At 36.6% G+C, this 13,509-nt stretch overlaps 1 protein-coding gene across 2 annotated transcripts in view; it reads right to left on the bottom strand.

Annotated features, from left to right (window-relative positions):
• Window positions 1–11,810, bottom strand: part of LOC100887998 (serine/arginine repetitive matrix protein 2) — a 38,161-nt gene extending 26,351 nt beyond the window's left edge. The window contains exon 1 of one of the 2 annotated variants that reach the window (XM_003725137.3): window positions 11,720–11,810. The gene's annotated coding sequence lies outside the window, so the exon portion shown is untranslated. Of the gene's footprint in view, window positions 1–435; window positions 600–11,719 lie in introns of those variants that run through there. The other variant, XM_030986288.1, reaches the window with a different exon arrangement.
• Between the last annotated feature and the right edge of the window lie 1,699 nt (window positions 11,811–13,509).

Here is a 13,509-nt window from a genome sequence, read left to right as displayed (position 1 = left end):
TCCATTCACTATATTTACTCTAGACTTTCTTTATATGAATCTTATAAAACAATGAAATCAATCACATTTCAGCATTATGTCTAGTAATTTGACTAACATAATCATATTAATATTTCCTTTCTTTGTCAGAAATTAAAATTGTTATTATTCACATTGTTATGTATGCTTTCAAAGTGAACACTAGAGAAGATACCGAGATATAAAAGGAATCATTTTGACACGAGACAATATCCTGAAGGAGAATACTGTGTACTGGTACAAATGTCAGTGATCGCTACAAGGCCTAGCGGATAAGAGGTGGTGATGTACAATGTAGGTCACTCACTCAAGGCAATAATCATTCGCTATCTTCAGAAGATCCAACATTCACACCTTACACAAATGGGCATCACACATGAAACGGCTTCAATCAGCAAAGCTATCATTCGAACTCACCGTCTTTGTGATTTGTTTGCATCTCAGTCAGAACCAGTTCATGGTGTTCTATTCAGCATGAAAGTGATATTTCCATTTCATAAATCCTATGATGGAGAGATGACGAAAGTGCAACCCAGCAAGCACCACCTGTGCCTGATCGAAACCAGTTCCATTTACTCAATGCTCTCCCGCTACCCTTATGCACACACCCTCCCTCCCTCGCAGTACACAGCACACTTTATGCAACCTCTAACAGGCACACAAACTGTGTATTAACCAATGGGCACACACACAAAGACCCACGTCATTGGAAGACACTAGGAGCCCGAGATACACAGGCATCCATCCCTTTCCCTCCACATAATGAGCTCATGAATATGCATAAGCAGTGCTGCTCCCATTACAATGCGCAGGGGAGTGAGAGAGGGAGGGTTGAAAGGAGGAGGCCGGAGGGGACGGGGCGGATGAGAGAGAAAGAGAGAGATGCTACTGCTAGCTGGGATCACATACGGTGCCCAAAGCTAAAATATCACGGTAATAATAAGGTGCCATTTGAAGCAATCACAAGCCAAGTGATTGGGTAATTTATTACCTCCCTGGGGGACTGGTTGCTCTGTCACTATTTGTAAAGAGATGAGCATGATATCTATTTTAAAGTACTGACACACATCATGTGCAGAATCTAATTTACAAAAACAAACATAACATTACATGATATTAAGGAATTTTTCATACAAATCTAAAGGTTAATGTGTAGACGATATATGTTTGTAAACCAGCAGTATAGTTCATGTACCTGCAGTGGCGGATCCAGGGGGGGGGGGGCCCGGGGGGCCTGGCCCCCCCCCTTGAGAAAAAAAATCATGTAAAATCACGTGATTTTTACCTTTTTTGGGGGGTTGGGCCCCCCCTGGCGCTCAAGGGGGGGTGCAAATAGAAAAAAATTTGACGACCAAAAAAAAAATTGTGCTCTCTACCCCCCCCCCCCCCCCCCCCCACTGAGCGACTTTTCAAATTTTCGGGAGCAAAAAAATAAAAAGTTGGGCCCCCTCCCCTAAGAAATCCTGGATCCGCGCCTGTGTACCTGTACTATTTGTATGCTCAAAGCAATGACATACGAGTCAGTTCTACCAAATCCTGACAGCTTTAAAGCAAATACTAACTGTAACAGTATTCACTGCAAATATGATAACAAAAAACACCAATTTCAAAAAAAAAATTCACAGAGCTTTACTGATTTCAGCTTGCTTCCCCAATGAGACAATTTGGTTGTCTTTTTCACAAAGAAGAGCTGCTAAAATGCATTTCCTTCAGAAAATATGCATTAAACGGCAGTTTTTATATAAGCAAATATATGCAAATTACATGTTATCTGAGCTGCAATTGAAAAGGCAGTTTTTGCATGTTTTGCATAGTAATTAAACTGCAGCATATGGCAAATATTGATCTTTGTTTGTAGGTGTGCTTCGAGCTTTCATAAGCACAAAGCCTTGTACATGTATACTAGCCAGTATTCTTTTTGATTGCGCCAGATGCCTGATTTAAAAATCAATAATCAAATGTACATGTACTATACATGAACAGTGAAGAAATACAAAACAAGTTACCGCAAATGCCAGATATTTGCAAACCATGAATAGCACAAAAGACAGGTCCTAAATGGTATCTAGACACCATGAAAACCACAACATTAAAAAAAAAAAAATTTACACAAAAATGACATTCAGAGACCTCATTTGCCCCCAAACTCCCTCATACCTACATGTATGAGTGTTCTGGTATTTTGGCAGGAGAGCATTTCACTTCAGACAGAAAATGGATGCCTGGCATAATCAGTAAGTGTCCTGTGTGTATGCACAAATACAGAACATAAACTGTAAATTTCAAATGGATGCCAGCATTGCTTTTAGCTTGTAACAATTGATTTGAATTTACAAATAATGAGATACAACAGATGACTAGGTATATATTTATCAAAACTTATAAAATCAAATATTGGAAAAACTGGATAATCATGTCTACACTCATAAGCCTGATAGGACCTGCATCACAATCTCAAGTACAAGTACATGTACCTGTACATACCTTGGCCCTGTCTTATAAAAGAGTTGTGATTGATCCAAATCAATCGTATGTCCTCCAATCAATCTTAAGTTTGCAGTCTCCTACATGTATTTCTTAAGTACAAAAATACATACATGTAGTTGCAATTGATATCAATTGTAAATAAGTTGCAATTAATATAAGCTCTTTATAAGACAGGGCCCAGACATACATTGTATACCAACCAAGCATTTTTGTAATATGATGGACATTAGTACAAGTCTAAATTTTGGTTATAGGTTTACATGTTTTCAAGGGGAACAATCATCAAGTAAAAATTAAATTGTGTACAGAGCTACATGTGGTGTTTATTTTGAAAATGATCTCCGATAGAGCGGAGGAGGAAGGAGAAGAAGAAGAAGAAGAATACAAAAAAAAAGAGAGCACTGTTGACTCATACAGTATGCCAGGTATTTTTTATACCAGTTGTACACAAATTATTTTGATGTGATTAAACATGTACTGGTCAGGCAATCACGATTTATAAAATATATACGTCTCCAATGTGTATAAACAGTTGAGTTGACTGTGGAGTGTGCACTACGAGTCTAAATCGCCAGTGGAGATACTTTCAGACTAATTATACCCATGCTCTCGTTGTTGAGTTAATTCCTTGAGCTAGCTGGGATCTCTCCACTCTAATGGGGGCGGTAAACTTCAATCTTTTTTTTTTCATGAAGCGATGGTGGGTCTAATATAAACTCGAGCTTGACTTGGCTTTAAGGACTGTAGTGAATACCTGGTGAAGGTCATGAACTTTGTGGAAATATGCTTTATATCTATAGTGCATCTTGTTCAGGCCTGATCTAGTTGATCTAATTTCATATTAATATGGGAAATCAATTTCTTCCATTATCTTTGAAAGCTCAATGAAGATGAAGATAAAGATAACATAGGTCAAGGTTTTTTTTGGGGATGGCTATCAAATCTGTTCGGAAGGGGGGGGGCATGTCTCAAAGCTAAGTATAACGACCACACCTCAGATCTTAGCACATCTGATCATCGAATGAAAGGGAACCAAAACCTTCATACCAAGTTGACTTTATTGTAAAGTTTAAAAGATTTGAATAAGATCAGTAAAAATTTGAACCAAATCAGGCAAGGAATAAGACTTTAAGGAAGTTAAAGTGGAAATTCAAAGAAAATCACATTGAAAATTGAAAACCCCCCGGAATGATATTAAGGACGGCATTTGTCCCCTCTTGAAATGCCGAACATACCGCAGTGTGTGCAGCTGAATATACAATGGCGTCTTATTTTGTTTACAAGCGACAGATTCTTTTATTTTTCTATCGCTGCATTTGTCATCAAAATAAAAACATGCGCAGGTTTAGAGTAAGGCAATACAATTAGCCTGACGGTAGTGAAGTAAGAGAAAGAGCTCAAGAGAAGATGAAAAAACAGGCACTGAAAATGTGTGAGATGTCATGGGACATCGTCTCCTTGTGCAAATCATGTCCATACTGTGATCTCACACATCTCGGTAGCGTTCGGAGAGCTCTTCAGGTGCTATGCCGGGGCTGTATTTAGGCGTTTTGTAATTTATAATAATCATTACTTCAAATGTTTCCAAGCATTGAATTTTGATAACCTTTTCGAAACAAAGTTTTAACTTTGCAAGAATGAAAATAAAGTTAGTTTTTAAAATCAATGAATATCTACTTTAAAGCTTTTTGAAATAACTTGTCACCGGAGGGCGATATTTAATTTGATGACAATCATTTGTGGACAACTCTCCATGCCTTTTGTACTTCAAATTTCATGTTTGTCCTTCTTTCTTGTGATTGAGATAATCTACTCCCCTGAAAACAAATGCAGATTGATATTCTACTTCACATTTTAGGAAGTCGGATCATGAACACGAATGAATAAAAAGAAGTGTGAAATTCCATGGTCAGAAAGCATGGAGAGTTGTCCACGAATGATGTCATCAAATTAAATATCGCCCTCCGGTGACAAGTTTTTTTCAAAAAGCTTTAACTTCCTTATTCCTTGCCTGATTTGGTTCAAATTTTTAGTTTTTCACTGATCTTATTTAAATCTTTTAAACTTTACAATAAAGTCAACTTAGTATGAAGGTTTTGGTTCCCTTTAAGTACAGAGACCTATACACTGTAGATAAGACCAAAGATGAAGTGAGATTGTACAATTTGATATCAATTCATGTTCAGAAAGTCCACAATATTCAGTAACACATGAAATACCACACAACCATTTATCTTAGACTACATGTAAGTGGCCATTAATCAACATGAAAAAAACTTATAATATTTTAGGAGCTAACAATTGTTTGACTTTAAGTTTAGAAACAATTTCATCTGAATTTTAAAGATCAATGTCAAATATATTAAAAAAAAGTGCAAAAGGGCAGGTCCAAGCTATTGGGATTGTGACGTACGGGACATTCAGAGACTTTAAACAAGAAATAACAATAGATGAAATCATTTATAGGGCTATCTTTTGGTATGAGTCTGTGGCTATTTTGGGCTAGTTCATTTGTGGAAAGTTTTAGTTCTGACCAATTCATAAATTAATTTTTAATATAATTAATGTCCTGCGTGACGTACGGGACCAGAGAATTTCTGACTTTTTCAAAAATAAGTTTGTCGTAAAAATTCTCTGAATTTAGTAAGTTATGAGATTTATGGTAATGATATCTTAATTCATTATGGAATCAAGCATTAATCACAACTATAACCATATTTTTCTGACCTTCCGTTGTTATGTAATATACCAAAACATAAATGTGTGTATGTGACGTACGGGACACGTGACGTACGGGACAACTTTTCCCTATGGGAAAATGCATTGAAATGAAGAATTTTCGTCAAAATTTGTTAAAAATGAACAATTTTAACTTAAATCAGTGACAATTAGAGTGTTTTAGAACCCAATTAGATCCTCTGGCCATCACTCAATATCCTCTGTGTTAATTTATGAGGTAAATCAATACAAATATTAACTTGAATAAAGAAAACAAATTAAATTACATTCATACACACACACTATATCACCATTTTTATTCCATTTACCCATCTATCATGTGCAGTCATGCTTCTTTTCTCATTTCTTTCATCCATTCCATTCAACAGTGCTACATGTACATGTAAATGTTTTAAAATAATAATTAATGAATAAGATGAACTTGAACTTGAAAACTGTTATTAAAACTTGTTTGAAACACAGGGGCACACTCGGCACATCATATTTTGTGAACAAAGATACAGTACATTACAAATATGAAATCTTTTTTTCATAGCTTTTTTGAATTACTTGATAGTAATATCATAGAATTTTGAAGGAATTCAAAGATAACGCTGAACATATTGTATTATTTTAATCTTTTTATCACAGATTAGAACATGTACATGTATATGTTGCTTTCATATATTCAAGAATTTTAATGTACCGGTACATTAATGTACATGTATGTTTGTGAAAAATGGATACAAAAATATAAATCTTGGAATGTATTTTGTATTGATTAAAGACATCTTATTAACACCACCAGATATAATAAATTTAAACCCTAAAGGTTTGTGTGACCTTTTCCACAATTCAAAAGATTAAAGCGTAATTCAACAAAAATGCATGGGTGTAAAAGTGATGAAAATCCTAAGTGGGTGAGAGTGAGAGAGGCTATTCTTCCTTAAAAGTTATGATTTAGTTTTTAGGAGATCAAAATTCCTGAGCTGGCTCCATAACATGTACATGTACTATTATGAATTACATAGCATCCTGCCAATGTTGGGGACATCAACTGGCAAAATACCAAAGTTGATAATACCAGGGGTCTGGCTTGAAGACTAATTACATCAATAAATATTCATAATTGAATGACACATGCCTTTAAGACTAAAACAATAACAACAACAACAGTATGAGTAAATTCCTAGAAGGGACCCAGTTGGAATGTTCATATATCCCTGTATACAACAAGTTTCCTAACACATATATATTCTCCTTTTGGTCATTTCCTTTTTTCACATCTTGCATTGGTTTTATATGGGGTTGTCCCGTACGTCACACACTTGTCCCGTACGTCACATTTCTTAATTTGATTATGTAATCAACACAGAATTTTCTTAATTTTTGTTAAACCTATTTTTTGTTAGGTATTCATCTAAATTAGAACTTCCTAGAATATCTTTAAAAAAAAAAATTATTGTCATAATTAAAATTAAACAAATTAATGTCAAATTGTGACGTACGGGACATCACACTTTGGAACCTACCTCATTTGCATAATTAATTGATTTTGAAAGTTTTTATATTTTTTTCCTATTTTCTAGTATGATGGTGTACATGTCTTTAAATATTTAATTTTGAAAAAATAATTCAAATGAGATATAAAAATAAAAATGTAATGTCCCGTACGTCACGCTAATTAACACAAATCAAAGTTCGTGACCTTGGCATTCTTCGTATTTTGATAATTTTTTATTTTTTTTATCAGATTCATAAAATTCATAGTTTCAGCTTTAAAATGATGTATAGTTTGTTAAATATATATATAGATGAAATTTGACCTCCAGAGGGGACAATAGCTTGGACCTGCCCAAAATCCAAACAAGGGCGCTGCTGTTTTACAAATCTATCTTTCCACACATTTACTCATTACCAGTCTGTATTTTATAGCCCAAATCAATGCAATGATAAACATGAATCTACAATTTTCACACTTAAATCTTTTGAGATGCACATTTTAAATTTTTTCATATGCATGACTTTAAATGGTTAGAAATATTACTACCGGTAGTTATAAATACAGAAATAATAATATTGGTTATACATGTAGTATGTTGTTAAATCATGCCTTTATTTCATATAAAAGGAATACATACACATTCAAGACCAGGTCCATGTTCCCTTTCGGAAACCATGGCAGGTCGCACTACATACATGTATAAAACATATTAAAAAAACAATAATGTGAATGGCGAAGTAATTCATAAAGTATTGTAGAGTCTACTTGATATACCCGGTAATACTCTAAGGACACTGCAGAGTGTTTTTTTTTATTAAGAAGGAGGAGTTAATTTACTAACTTTGTACCTGTGAAGCTTCAGAAATAAACCCATAAATGATAACTAAACAATAAATATGTAATCATTTCCCCCCCCCCCCCACCCCCACACACAAAAAAAAGAAAGAAAAAAAATGCCTTAATTATACATTTGGAACAGTGCACTTACATGTTAGTGATTTTTTTCAGTCATTCTATGTGTTGGAACTTGGAACAAATGGGAGAGTTGCCTGACACTTCTTCACTGTGACCAATTTGTGAATGTGAAATTCCGTTAAAATCTTCATGTTTTAATAGTGATCAGAGCTTTCAAAATTTGAAACTTTCTCATTACTGGAGTTGTCCAAATTAATTAATTCAATTTCAAAACATTACATACACACAATACATCTTCAACATCAGGTGCTAGAGTCTTGAGTCAATGAAGTGATAGTTAAAGTAATTTTGAAAGCTTCATTGGATCTCTACTACAACAATTCTTGATCTCATCTGACAATGACAATAACAAATTTTGGCTTCAACTTTAGAATACCCCAACCAAAGGCCCTAACTCACAAAGGAGGTTCGTCGACAAACCTAGGGTTACATGTATGTGCGTCATATAAAACATGTTTTTACAAACCAAGGTTAGTCGACAAACCTCTTTTGTGAATTTGGGCCATAGGGTTTAGCGCTTAGAGACTTCGGGGGTAAGCGCTTTATAAGTAACGTTTTTATTATTTATTATTATTTATTATGTGGATGAACAACACATACATGTACACTGTAGGTTAGGTGTAGACTGTACAGTTTGAGTTTGGCCTAAGGTTGGATAAGGGTTAGAATTAGCGAAGAAAGACAAATCTTTGGCATCAGCTTCTTTGGTGAAGCACAGATCAATCAATTGAAATCTGGTCAACTTTAGTGCTGGGGTATTCAAAATTTTCTCCTAATTATACATGTACCGGTATTTGTATCATTTGCGCTACTTCTCTCCTTTATTTGGCATCTTCAAAGAGTTCAAGTGAAACTGGGCCTCACAATATGTACATGTATGGACTATGGGTAATTCAGGATAAATCTGATGGATTAAGGTGAAGACAATAAAAACTGAAGAATCATGAAATAGTTGTTTGTCAGGTCTTTGTGAATTGGTTTGTCAGCTCCATGACATTTGAGTAGATCACAGACAAGAGCTTTGACTGTCATGGAGTTGTCGTCGTGAAACAAATTAACCCCTTGGTCTCTAACTAAACTTTGGAAATAACCCTTTGGGATCTCTTGCAAAGTTGTGTTTCATCTTTCAAAACAATTTTTTCTGCAAAAGAGTCCTGGTTACAAACCTACGAGGGCAATATTCTTTACTCTTTTATCTACAATGGAAAAGATTGTGGACTAGAGGGTACATACATGTATGGACCTCTTGCCCAACTCTTGTACAGTTGTGTATACTAAATCCAGCGAATGCCCGTTTTTGTGTTGCCAACTTGAAGCTTCCTTTACAACAACAGCGATCAGTGTAAAAAGGCACGTGCAGAGACTTTGCTAAATTCAGCTCTCTTGCGTGCACCTTAATACTTAGTAGGACACTAAACTAATCGGCACTTAAGGAAGCCTATCGAAAATTTGACCCATAACTCCGGTGTGGAGATACCCTACAATAAAATGGCTCTAGTATTTTAAGCATCGTGATTGGTCAATACGCGTCACTTGACATGCACAAATTTTTTATGCAAGCACGATTTTGCAGAAAAAAGCGCAAAAAAAGTTATATCCCACGTTATCATGGATATCCAGCGCGCGCGCGTACGTGTAGTACGCTCCCTCGAGTGCATTGTAGGCTACGCGTAGCTAATATTGTACGCTCCACCAAGATCCCCAGCTAACGCAGCACGCGTACGCGTAGCTTAGCTCTAGCTAGCTAGCTTAGCTAGAGCGGGGTATTAATTAGAAAGCAAATTTTTTATTTTACTTTTGCCTTGGATTTAGGCCTGTTTTGACTTTTGAATTTTATGATGAAGCCAGGAATTTCAGCTGTCTTATGTAGACTCGTCTCTAGACCCTCTATGGATTTTATTTTTAATCAAGGCAATGAATCCCGTGGACTTTTTGGTAAGCCTGCAAGGTCCTAGTCTAGAACCAACATAAATCTAGATCTAGATCGAACTCTCGTAGACTCTAACTTGAGATCTAAAATTTTGTTTGTTGCTATTTGTGTTGCTATTTTATAAAACAAATAACGCACTTTACCCTGTTGTGCGAAACGTAAATGCAGTGTACACTCGGTTTCTTCAGATGGTGCGCACTGTGAACTTGCCACAAGCGGCTTGTTCACAGAGCGGCACCACTCTAAAGAAACCTCGTGTGTACTGCATTCACCGCTATTGCACGCTGGGACGTGCGTTATTTGTATACTAAAACATACCCAAAATGAAGTAAATATTCATTAAATGTCCAAATAAAGATCATGAGTTAAAAGTTGTTATGTTTATTAGAGTAAAGGAGAGGTAATGGACCATCTCTAGTTTTCGGTTGATCCGTTGGATGCATGGTGAAATCCCTTTAACCCATAGCCTGCCATGAGGCTGCATGCACGCTACCTATTGAGTGCCATGTGCGTGCAAGGGCGCTTTCGTAGTAGCAGTTATTGTTCATGCTCATTGGGCTGTGCTGTGTGTTTTGCACTCGCCATTCATAGAACCATCGCGTTAATCAGATTATCTCCAAAACAACCTGGCACAGTGGGGATTAGCCCTGTGGCACGATAAGAGTTAAAATACATCGCATAATAGCATATCACATATCCCACACATACCATAACATGCCAGAGTCACTGAAGAACCACATTTGCAATGGAAAATATATCCTAAAATATCACATTTTAGCGATGTAATCGGCGGTCCCGCTACCCGAATCTGAAAAATCGAGTATCTTACGCGTGTCTGTAAGAAATATGGGTACCATAAAATGAGCTTCCTATTGACTTTGTACATGTGGTCGAAAAACTGGCTCACTATGCCGATAAGGCGATAACTGCCTCCGAATCAGTGAAAATTGAAATGAATATTGTCATGGCAATTCGTGATTTTTTTCTGGGATTCTTTTTTTGTTTAAATAATAATAATATTTGCTTCATGATTTAAACAAAAAATGATAATAAATAGTTAGTATAAAGTAAAGAGTCTCAAAAATAGGATTTTGTCTTAAGTGGTCGAAAACCCCCTCCTTTACTCTACCTGTTTCATGTCAATTTTCTTGTTATTTTTGGAGTATTTTTCAGGTAAATGTTGATATTAATATGCACTTTTTCACAGGTTTCACGGCAAACCGCTGCACATATTACAAGTGTATAGCGATGGTGGGTTGCGGGCATGCACGCGCCTGTGTGAAGTTATCTCCCGTAATGTCTCAGATCCTCATTACAGCGCAGTAGATTCTAGATAACTTTTGACGCTTAAGTTAAGTAGGCCATCTCTCACTTAAATTCGAAGGCACTTGAGCACTTACATGTAGATATAGATCTAGGGCCTACAGGTGTATCATAAAGAACCATGCATCAATTTAAAATGCACATTGCACGGAAGCGACACCACCTCTAGAGTCTAGACGTTATTGCTTCTATTCTAAGCGATTCTGAGATCGGCCAATGGGAGCGCATAAACTCGCTGTACAGCGCCCAATGTGCAAAGTTCTTTTGTGGTGAACTGATGTCTGAAGAGTGATATTTCATTAAATCTTTGTTTACATCACTCTTCACTTCAGTCTTCATGCCTCACCCGGACAATTAAGGCTAGGCCTAGGTGATATCAATATCATATTTCATATCACCAAGCCTGGACAATTACAACAACATGCTACTAGATCTACTCTTGAACAACAACAAAGGCAAAGACCGCGCCCGGCCCGCGCCCGCAGCTCAGCCCGGCCAAGCCGACAATCACAGCCATGACAATGCTCAGCCTCAGCGGTAGCTGCCGCCGAAGTGTCGGGCAGTTACCGTCGTGACCGTGTAGGGCTGAGTATTCGTGGTCTTGACAATGACAGGGTTCGCTGCAGTTTAAAATCTACTCCGTTATCTTCATTAAAACATGTCTTAAATCATTATAATATTATATGGTCAAACTACACACTAAAACTGACCATATGGAGACTAAAATAACAAGAAAGGTAGAATTGATGTATGAAAAAAATTACCTTTTCACGGGGCAGTGGGTCCTCGATCGTCATCAACAAAATTTAATTTGAATAATCGCACATATATTTTTTGTGGTGGGCCAATCTAAATCTACCGATTAATAACATGCAAATACGAAGTCGCATAAAGTATGGTATCTTTAAAGAGCATGAATTTATATTTCCTTGTAAAACAGAGAATTTCCCGCATCCCATTTACACGCCCATTTATTGGAAAATCACCAATAAATCTGTCCAAACGAAGATCTAACTCTGAAATGTAATATGTGTGGCGTTAGTAAGACTGCGATTTTGTCTGAATGGTCGAAAGTATTCCAGAATATGAAGTTCCAAAGTACAAAAAGCAAAATGATTCTCGCCTAGGTTATTGTAAGTGACCTAGCAAAATAATGGGGGAAAAATGCATACTTCTAAATTTCGAATTATTCTTCTGTTGATTCTGCCTCCCTCATTCCTGAAGATTGTTGTAAATGAATGGTATGGTATGGTATATTTTATTTATTCACGGTTAAAAACAAAGACATTGCATTCAGCAAAAGCTGTTTTTCAGCGAGGCCGTGGATACAATTCGAATACTAACAATGACAATACAATTTACAAAAAAATATGCAAGTCATACTAAATGAACATAATTATGTACAGAACTTTAGGTAAAAAATCAAATCATAGTGACAAAGGGAGATAACAAAAAAAAGAAATCGAAAAAAAAAATAATTATATTTTAGTACTAGATGAAAGAAGTGAGCAAATGTCATGATTTTTAATAATCTCAATGTTGTATAAGATTTAAAAACATTTATAATTCTGAGATCGTTGAATGATGTGTGTCACACTTTTTTTTATATATAGTTAGGGAAAATACATATATTTTATAGTAACTGCAAAGCTACTGCACTTTTGTAAGGCATTACCAGGTCCCTCGGAGAGGACCTATACGGTCGGCCGTCTGGTTGCTTACTAACAAGCATTGCTTTCTTAACAGTCAGGTAAAATAACCACCACCACTAAATATTCTCTCATGATTTTTTTTGTTTTGTTTAGTGCTCTTAACTCCCCCCCCCCCCCCCCCGCGGCTGATCGGCTAATTCGCTCATGAAAAAAAATCTCAAGAATTGAGCACCCCCCCCCCCCCCCTCGTCGGAGTCGTCGCTGGCTGGATCCGCCACTGGGGGAGGGGGTAACTCCTCACAGGCTCTTCTCAGCTTGATCACTGCAACTCACCTTGAAAGTGTTGCCCTGACACCCCTCTCATGAGACTGATCGCACCCCCATTGTCGATTTCTAAAATCTCTTCAACGGATAATTGATTTGCATGCATTTTGGCATCAAGAAGTGATTAATAGAATTAAACTTATTCAAACTTAAAATAGAAATCAAATCATGGCAACGATTTTCCCTACCAACAAACCCTCGGTGCGTGATTATCTAAACTTAAATTTGTCATTAGAATATACCCCCCCCCCCTCCAAAGAAAAAGGATGAGGGGGGAGTGGATACTTTACACCAGCGTACTGTACAGGGGGGGGGGCATTTTTTTTTTTTTTTTTTTTTTTTTTTTTTTTGTGCTCCCGAAAAATTAGAAAATCACGCCGGCCGAAAATTCGCTCAGGGTTGGGAGGGGGGGGGGGGAGGGGAGTGAGCACAAAGTGAGTGAGCCCTGCTAATGTGACTGTTAAAATTGTATTCACGTACACTCCCGACATACACATCGGCCTAAAAATTGGTAGTAGCCCCTTGATAACGGCCTCTATAGCAATTAGGGGAAAAACAAAAGAGATTTTTTTTAAAAA

The sequence above is a fragment of the Strongylocentrotus purpuratus genome, unplaced genomic scaffold (genome assembly GCF_000002235.5).
Source record: "Strongylocentrotus purpuratus isolate Spur 01 unplaced genomic scaffold, Spur_5.0 spur5_scaffold_15, whole genome shotgun sequence".
NCBI classification, from domain to species: Eukaryota; Metazoa; Echinodermata; class Echinoidea; order Camarodonta; family Strongylocentrotidae; genus Strongylocentrotus; species Strongylocentrotus purpuratus.
This window is presented reverse-complemented; position numbering and strand designations above follow the sequence as displayed.